The sequence below is a fragment of the Callithrix jacchus genome, chromosome 12 (assembly GCF_049354715.1).
Source record: "Callithrix jacchus isolate 240 chromosome 12, calJac240_pri, whole genome shotgun sequence".
Taxonomy (NCBI): domain Eukaryota; kingdom Metazoa; phylum Chordata; class Mammalia; order Primates; family Cebidae; genus Callithrix; species Callithrix jacchus.
In genome coordinates, this window is record NC_133513.1 from 119,719,597 (window position 1) to 119,729,382 (window position 9,786).

A 9,786-nucleotide genomic window follows, 5' to 3' on the forward strand; every position below is an offset into this window, starting at 1 on the left:
ATACGTCTCATGAGATCTGATGGTTTTATAAAAGGCAGTTCCCCTGTATGCATACTCTCTTGCCTTTGTTCCTCATTCACCTTCCACCATGATTGTGAAGGCTCTGAGTCCATTAAACCTCTTTCCTTCATAAACTACCCAGTCTTGAGTATGTCTTGATTAGCAGTGTGAGAATGGTCTAATACAGACCACAATCAGCACTCCCAGGATCCTCTCTTTCCTGCCACCTGACACAGACCCACCCTCTAGTCACATGGCACCACTTGACTTTTGCAAAATGTTGCCCACGTTGTGATTATCCATGTGCTTCTCCCACTGTCTGAATGCCTTCCTCTTCCACTCCATAGCAGATCTATCCTTCAAGGTCCAGAGTGGCACCATTTCCTCTGTGATGCCTTCTCTGCCTCTTCAGGCAAAGTGAACATTTCTTTTTTTGTGCTCCCACAGATCTGTGTATCCACTGGTAGCATGAGGCTTAATGCCTGGTGGTGTAATTATTGCTGTGCAAGACTGTCTACCTTTTGAGACACGGATTGCCATGGAGGTAACCCCGTCTTGCTCACTTTTATATCTGATATGTCCATGCCTAGCCCAGTGCCTAGGAAAGAGAAGGCACGGGAACTTCTGGTTAAATGGATAAATTGAACAAGGGTGTGCCCATGTTCTCATCTGGGTCTTTAGGAATTTTTCTCTGCATATAGTTTTCCAATCCAGGCTTAAGAACAGAGATTCCATGTAAGTGTATTTATTGCTCAGGTCAAGACAATAAGTAGACAATATTTCATTTCTTTCACAAACCATTTTTCCAGTAACCTCCCTGATCATTCCAGTTAAGGCTCATTACCATTGCGTATCAAGTTTGAACTGATTTTCACAGAGCTAGCAATCTGTACTGGGACATGTTTTATTTTTGAAAATCTTTGATTTTTAACTAAGTCTGTTACTTCTGGTACTATTTTAAAATTTAAAAGAAACAAAATAAAACTCTTTTAAGGCTCTAAATAACCTCAAACTATGTTTTGTTCTGGTAATAAGACAATACATAAGAACTGCGGTTAGTTGGAGATTATTTCCAACTATGGAAAAAATAAATATGAGCATGAGTCAGAATAATTTGAAACCAGAAATGTGTCTTGGTAATAACTCAGAAAGTCACATGGAGGAGCCTTGGTCACAACACCAGATTTGATGGTTTTTCAAAAATTACAATCTCATATAGTAGAGAGCCCCTTCCACCTGGTACGGTGCCAAGAATTCTTAGAAAATTGAGTCTTGGGAAATCAAAATCCTGCACCATCAGGAAAATGCTGTCTCTGTTGGGGGTAAGATGAAGACAGTCTTGCTCATGGAAACGTGGCCCCCAGTGACGAGGACACACAGTGTCATTACAGGGGAGACCGTGAAATCAGGAACAAGCCAGTCCTGCAGCCTGAGCCTTTTCGGCACATTTCAAGCAGCAGAGAGGGAACTGTAGCATCACTCTGGGTTGGGACAGGGGTTGCGGAATAGGATTCCGTGTCCATTTCCACTGCACTGAAATACCAGAAGCATGACCCAATAATGTGGTTTTGCTCTTCAACACCAGTGCTTATTCACCTACCCAGGGAGGGGAGAAAGTATCCAGCTTATTCATCCCCAAGCAGAATGTTGCCCTCAATCCCATGCTGGGTTTGTTGATGACATCAGACTTAAATCTGCCACTTGGTCCTGATGACCAGCAGCCATGATCTCTGTCCTGGAAAATAAAATGCAGGCAGCAATGGTACTGCAGAGTGTCTGGCATCACCTGTGTGCCCCGAATGGTCCTCTAGGCCCTAGCAGAACTGGCATCAGAGGTGTAAACATGAAATCTTTCTAGAGCTGAACCCTATTTCCTCCTTCTGCCTAGATTTATGGCAATTGACCTATTTTATAGCCCTCTTACTGACCTACTTTCAAATCCTATTTTGGAAAGTGACACAAAACTCTTTTGTATCCCTGCAAAAAAAGAAGAGGCTAAAACACACACATAGGCACTCATGAACACTTACACATGCAGAAATCAAGGCTGGAGGATTTTTCCAGAAAGGAGCTTTGTTTTCCATCACTAAAAAAAAAATAAAAATAAGATATAAATTTATCAGAAAGTACTTTAAAAAGTGTCAACAGTACTTTAAAACTATATATATATATATACATATATATGTGTGTGTATATATATATATATATATACATATATATGTGTGTGTATATATATATATATATATACATACATATATATGTGTGTGTATATATATAAAACATATATTCAAAACTAATATGTATAATATAACTTGTTAGATGCTTATTTTCTGGTAAAATACCTGCAGGGTAATGTCAATGCATGTTGGTGGAAAGCCTCATTTTATAAACAGAAACCAGGACATTTTTGTATGAGTCATGGTAGATTTAGATGCAAATGGCTAAAAGTCTCCTCCTGCTTAGTGTCACGTTAATCGTTAATCAGAGGTTGCATATCTGAGCTGTAACCCCATAGTAAACTGGAATAATAAAAATTACATATCTGTTTTACAAGGGGGTTGTGTTCTGGTTAGCAAATGACCCGACATGGATCCCCCTCCCAAGCTTGGGTTATAAGCCCCCACCCCAAGACGCTATGATAATGGCAATTATCACTGAAGTAGCACTTATTACAGTCAAACGCTTCACATACGTTATTTATAAACTTCCCATTGCCCTATGAAGTATATTTCAGTCTCGCAGATGGAAGAAAAATTAAGGCTCAGCGATATTCAATTAATTAATCAAAACCTTAAAACTACTAAGTCCCAAACTAGGACTCAAACACAGGACTGCCTAATTTTAGAGTCTACATTTTCTTTCTATAAAACAGAGTGCTCTTGTAAAAGTCAATTCTACCCAAATGTGTACTTAAATCCTGTGATTATCCTACCACTAGAAAACCACTTGGTTTCTGTCATTTACTGCCCACAGAATGGGACTCCTCTTTAGCACTGATCAGTGTGTAGGTTGATTAAAAATGGAAAGGTACAGAATACAATGTGGTATCCTGGGCTGGCTCCTGGAACAGAAAAAACAATTAGTGAAAAAAACAGTGAAATCTGAATATAGTCTGGAGTTTAGTTAATAGGAATGTACTCATGTTGGTTTCTTAGTTTTGACAAATGTACTATGTTATTTTATATGCTGACAGTCAGGGAGGCTGGGTGAAGGATATGGGAGACCTCTCTATACTGACTTTGCAACTTTTATGTAAATCCAGAACTATTCCAAAACTTAAAAGGGGGAATACATACTAGTTCTCTTGTGGTTCCCGATTGTCCAGGAGATTCGAATCAAGATTTGGTATGCGCAGTATTTACTGCAGGCAGAATAGACATGTGGAGTAGCATGTTCCAATGACACCTCTATGCATTAGCACTAACACATTTATTTAAAAGTGGGACTGAGTGCACTGTCCTTATGTATTTTCTTAATCATTGAATGCCAAGAATGAAACTACTATTCGGTATAAAAATGACTGACAATATAAAATTGTCTCAAAAGCTAAGTGGGCCAAAGTATTTATAATATGTAATATAATAAAAGTATACAGAATACAACATTTATCCAGGAAGGTGTGATATAAATATATGCGTGTGGGTATAACATTACACATGTACTGTTAATATATTGATTTTAAAGGAAAAGATAAACCATACATATTTTTTAAAGTTATATAAGGGGATGAAGATATATGACAGAAAAGGTGTAGGTCAAATATCTCACAGTATACTTTGGTTTGTAGATTTTATTTTGAAACCACATAAATATTTTTATATAATGGTGAAAAAATGGAAATATTTAAAAAGTCGGGGGTCCAAAGTGGCTCCCGCCGGAGGTCGTGGCGCTTGTGAAGGCAAGGTCATGAGTTCAAGGCTAACCTGAGCAACCTTATAAGCTCAAACTGATTGGCAAAAAAAAAAAAAAAAAAAAAAAAGAAATATTTAAAAAGTCAGTTCCTAAACATCAAAACTGAAAAGGAACAAATAAACATAACTATATATTGATTTGTGGCATGTCCACTAAGAAAGAGACAATTTCATGTGACTTAAAAACATTAATTTCACGTACAACCTTAGTAAGACATTCCCTAAAAACAAAAAGAACAGAAGAAAAGAAAAAATAATTGTCTTTAACAAATCGTATTATTGGCTATAGGGTTAGAGTTGTTCTTCTGGGTTTTAAGATTGATGGGATCGAGTCAAATACCCCTTAAACGCTAATTGAAAGTATTTGTATAAACTCATGATATATTTTATTTTGGAAAAATAAAATATATTTTCTAGCTTTGTAAACTGAAAAGGTCTGGAAACAATGACCAACCCATTAATAATGAGTGCTTTTAATGCCTACATTGTGGTCTCTATGACCAGTTCCCTTTACATACAACCAGGGCTCCTTGGAGATATGACTGACTCTGGGTCTGGGGCAGAAAATATATAAGGTGAGCCATACTATCTTGTCAAAAGAAAGGAAGCTATCAAAGATCACTAGAGTTATGTCAAAAGAACCCAGGAGTTAACCTAATTGTCTCATCTTTAGTCAAAGATGAAAGAATTTGAACAGAAACAATAACAATGCATGGAAACATGCGAAATATATTTGTATTCATGAGTTCATTAGGATAAGTAAAAAAAAAACAGGCAAACAAAATTTCTCTTTGATTGCTCAGGATGCTAGGGAACCGTCATTATTTTGAAAATGGATTAATAGAAAAACAGATTCAAGCATTTATCCTGTCTCAAAAAACCCTTCATCTGGGTTGCAGTACAAGCATTGCAAATATGAGCAAAACTCATGAAGCCGTATACTTAACATGCATGTACCTTACTGTATAAACTCTACCTTATCCTGTATAATTTATCCTGTATAAACTCTACCTTAGAGTATTCAAATAGTTGATGAGAGAAAGTCCCTTTTCATTGAATTAAGCCTGGTAATATGTGAAGAAAGAACAGTAGATTTAGGAGTTACCATTTTGGAACCTCTGCTAAAGTAACACATCTAGGGATGATCATTGACGGCTACTTACTGAGCAAAGGCGAAGCCTCCTGATGAAAGTACACAACCACCATACAAATCCAGCCAAGGCGACTTAAAAATACAGAAGGAGCAGAAAAGCACGTTCAACCTTGGGAATGCGACCAGCTAAATCTGGACTTGGGAAAGGAGTGGTGCTACTGAACACGGGTCTATAGACCAGCATCAGCATCATTTGGGAGCTTGTTGGAAATGCAAATTCTCAAGCCCTAGCTCGGACCTACTGAATCAGACTCTCTGGGGATGGGCCCCAGGAATCTGCATTTTAACATACTTACCAAGGGGCTGTTTTCCATAGTAAAATGTGAGAAGCATTGATATACAGGACAAGCAACCTGGTTTCTTTTTTTTTAGACGGAGTGTTGCTCTTGTTACCCAGGCTGGAGTGCAATGGCGCGATCTTGGCTCACCGCAACCTCCGCCTCCTGGGTTCAGGCAATTCTCCTGCCTCGGCCTCCTGAGTAGCTGGGACTACAGGCACGCACCACCATGCCCAGCTAATTTTTTGTATCTTTAGTAGAGATGGGGCTTCACCATGTTGACCAGGATGGTCTCGATATTTTGACCTCGTGATCCACCCACCTCGGCCTCCCAAAGTGCTGGGATTACAGGCTTGAGCCACCACGCCCGGCCACAACCTGGTTTCTTTAAGAAGTGAACTGCAGGAGCACTCAGAAGGGGGATTTCTGGATTCAAAAGAATTTTGAAAAATAGAAACAGGCAGTATTTAAAACTTACTGAGCTCCTGATTTGAACAACCTGTAACAATGTTTTACTAGAGAAATGGAAAAATATGAACATTGACTTGGTATTTACTATTAAGAAGCTATCGTAATTTTTTAAAGCTTGTCTTAATTTTTTAATAGTTGTCTTGTGGTTATGTTTTAAAAGAGACCTACCCGTATGTACTTAAGTATTTGTGCATGTAATGATGTCATATTTGAGATGTTTCCAAACAGTTACAGGGTAGGCAATGGGAAATAGGGTGGATATAAGTGAAATAAGATTAGCCATGACTTCATAATTATTGGGATTGGGTGCCAGGTATATGAGAGTTCATCATACTACTCTCTCTTTCCTTATTTAATGTTTTAATCTTTCTGTAATAAGATGGTTTTTAAAAAAGACTAATTCAGAAAAATACTGTATCAATTGTTAACTATTAAATTGGATTGATGGATTGTTAGGGTCATTATTCAATGTTTTCCCTGCTTTTTTGTATGCTTCAAAATTATGTTCATAATTATAAATGTATATTGAAAAAAATTTGAAATATGTTCTCCTGCCTAAAATGTGAACATCACTGTAGAAAACACTGACATATTTGCTTTCACCGTGATCGATCCAATTTTTATGGGCAGAGATTATATATTAGAGGGTTCCAGATGTTTATAGCTTAGGCCTTATTATCATTAATTTAAAAACTCAGGAAGTGAGGTCTCAGAGGCGTTTCCCAGGGTCACAGTGCCATGAGTGGGGTCAATCCCATGTCAGTCTCTGTCCAGTTTTGTGCTCTTTCTCCCCCTCCCCACTAGGATATTTAAGAATAAAACCATTTTATCTCACAGATTATTCATAATTCCTACAAAGCTGGAGATCCTTTAGGTGTCCTAGAGTGTCAGGCATTCTGTTTGTGTATTTGTTAGCTGCTTTTAGTCTTTTTAAAATTGTGTTATCACATACGTACAGTAAGGTACATGCATGTTAAGTATATGGCTTCATGAGTTTTGCTCATATTTGCAATGCTTGTACTGCAACCCAGATGAAGGTATAGAACACTTCCAGCACCTTCACTTCTGTGTCCCTTCCTTGTCAAAACCATATCCCCATAGGTATCAACTACACTAATTTCTGTATCACAGACACAGCTGACTTCGTAGCGGGTAGCTCCTTGTGTCTGGTTTCCTTCACTCATCTTTATGTCTGTGAGATTTATGCATGTTATTACATGTGGCAATCATTTATTCTTTTTCATTGCTGCACATTCCATTGTATAAATACCTGAATTTATTTATTCATCCAACTATTTGATAGAGATTTGGGTTGCTTCCGATTTCTAACTATTATGAATAAACCTGCAATGGACATTCTTATAAATGTCTTCTACAGACATATGCACACACTTTTCTTGGGTATAAACGCAGGAGTGGGATTGCTGGGTCATGGGATCAGCATATATTTACTTTCAGTGAGTGACTACCAGTCTCCAACACAAGTTGTACCAATTGTCACTCCTGCTGGGACAATGTGAAAGCCCCAGGTGCTCCATACTCACGGGGATACTGGGGTTGCAGCCATTCGGGGATTGCTGTGTCTTGGAAGTCTCCTCGGAGATGTCCTGTGTCCTTCTGCGGAATTAACAATTGTAACCTCTGCTGAAATAACAGATCCTTCCTCCTGTGGCTCTCAGCGTTTTCTCCATATCTCTGCTACAGCTCTTATCACCTTTAGCAGAAACATTTGTTTCCTGTTTGTGTCTCTTCATTAGGATATAAATTCCCCAAGGCCAGGAGCAGTGTCTTACTCTTCTAAGAATTTCAGTGTTTATTCACAGGCCCTGGCTTAAGCAATATTTGAGTGACTGGATCAATTAATCAATCAATATTCTTAAAAGCCAAAAATCTTACTTATTTACCTGGTAGGAGTTGGTATTACTAAACACTTACATTCTTTGGATCATGGGAACCTACTTCCATAGCTGTAACACTAGGGATAATTTATTTTGCCTGAAATTCAGAGAACTCCCTGGGACTGGGGAATATTTTCCATCTCTAAGGCTTCACTTGCACTGGGCCTGGAGGTGCAAAGGAGCAGGACACGGTTGCCAGGAGGAAGCCACTGTGATTGGCACTCAGCTTAGACCACACAAATCTGTTTTAAAAAGTCCACCTCTCCCCCTCAGCCACCATACTGCCATGATCAGAGAAAACAGCATCTATAAACTCTGCTTTTTTAATAGTTGCCAAGACCAGCAATCTTCTCCATGTGAAGGCTTGAAGGGATGCAAATGGGTCTGCCTGGCCCTGGCCCTGTCTCTGCCTCCAGGAACTCTTAGCACTAACCTCATGGTCCAAGTGTACGCCCCGAGAGGAGCATGATCCTGGAGATGCTATTTTCAATTTCTCTAATAGACATGTCTACAGAAAGGGCTGACATTTGTATAATGGTGGATTGAGAATTCACCGCTAGGTTAAAATAACCTGAGTGCCTGTGGAAATCATTGTAACCACCAGCAATTAAACTGAAAAGCCAATCTTTCAGACAAATATTTGGCTTTCATTGAACTTCCGTAAAATGATTTCATCAGTGAACTGACATCTGTGACTTCGGTTGCGAGTGATTTTTGAGCTTTTCTATATAGAGGGTGCGGCAGGATGAAAAGAAAAAAATAAGAGACTGAGCATTGAAAAAGTGGAGCCATGAGAGAGAGATGGAAGAAATTGGGACACATTTAAGTCTAGTCTCAGCAGGGTTTCTTCAAGTCATACCAGCCTGGGGCTGAGAATGAGACTGCATTCCTTACTGTATTTTGCTGACTTTATCTGGCTCTTTCCTGCTTTTCTTTTCTTTCTTTCTTTTTTTTTTTTTTTGAGACAGAGTCTCGCTCTGTCACGCAGGCTGGAGTTCAGTGGCACAATCTTGGCTCACTGCAACCTCCACCTCCTGGGTTCAAGCAATTCTTATGCCTCAGCCTCCCAAGTAGCTGGGATTGATTACAGGTGCCCACCACCAGGCCTGGCTAATTTTTGAATTTTAATAAAGATGGGATTTGCCATGTTGACCAGGCTGGTCTCAAACTCCTGGCCTCAAGTGATCTGCCCACCTAGGCCTCCCAAAGTGCTAGGATTATAGGCATGAGCCACAGTGCCCAGCCACTCTCCTGCATTTTCTATACCAGTCCTGTGCCCACATGAAGGCACAAGACTCAGCCCTTTACTTCCTGGTTGCCTCTAGGACAATCACATGTGTGCTTTTGCACAAATGCCCTTAACCTCCCCCGTCCCCGAGCCCCAGCTCACCCAGTCCTCAACCCCATCTTTCTGAAGCTGTGCACAGGAAACCCTGGAAGGGCCAGATGGCCAGGGCTGGGCTCTGACGCCAAACTGTGAGACGTGACCTCAATCAGGCTGCCTTGTTTCCACATGCCTCCTTGGAATTTTTGTGAAGATAGCAGTTGTCAGTTTGGGCTGAAAAACATGGTTGTGGGAGCATTGTCAGCATTCTCATACTTACTTCCCTGCCTCCCCCAAGAGGAAAAAATCCTGTATGGAGAGCCCTTGTATCTCCAGCCTGCTGGGGGTAGTTTGTTTCTGCCAGGCACATTCCTGGGTTTTGTACTGCAAGAGGAGGAATGGGCAGAGGAGGGCGGGAGAAAGGCCAGCAAGAGATGTGAATGGAAGCCCATGACAGTACGTCACAGTTACTTCAGCAAAAGCTGGGAGTGGGGAAGGACTTGGGGTGCCAGGGAATGCGGTAAAAGGTGCCTTATTTGGGGGCAGAGGATAGTTAGGGTGGGGAGAATTAGAAAAGGAGGACTCCAAAACATGGGGTGCAAGTTCCTGAGTTTTATGATTTAGAACTTTAAAAGGAAGGGCTGGACTCCCTATGGATTTGTGTGTGGCTTTTAAACCATGTTGTTTGGAATTGACATGAGTGGTGCCATGACAGATCACACTCGCATTTCCCGCTCCTCCTGGGATTCAG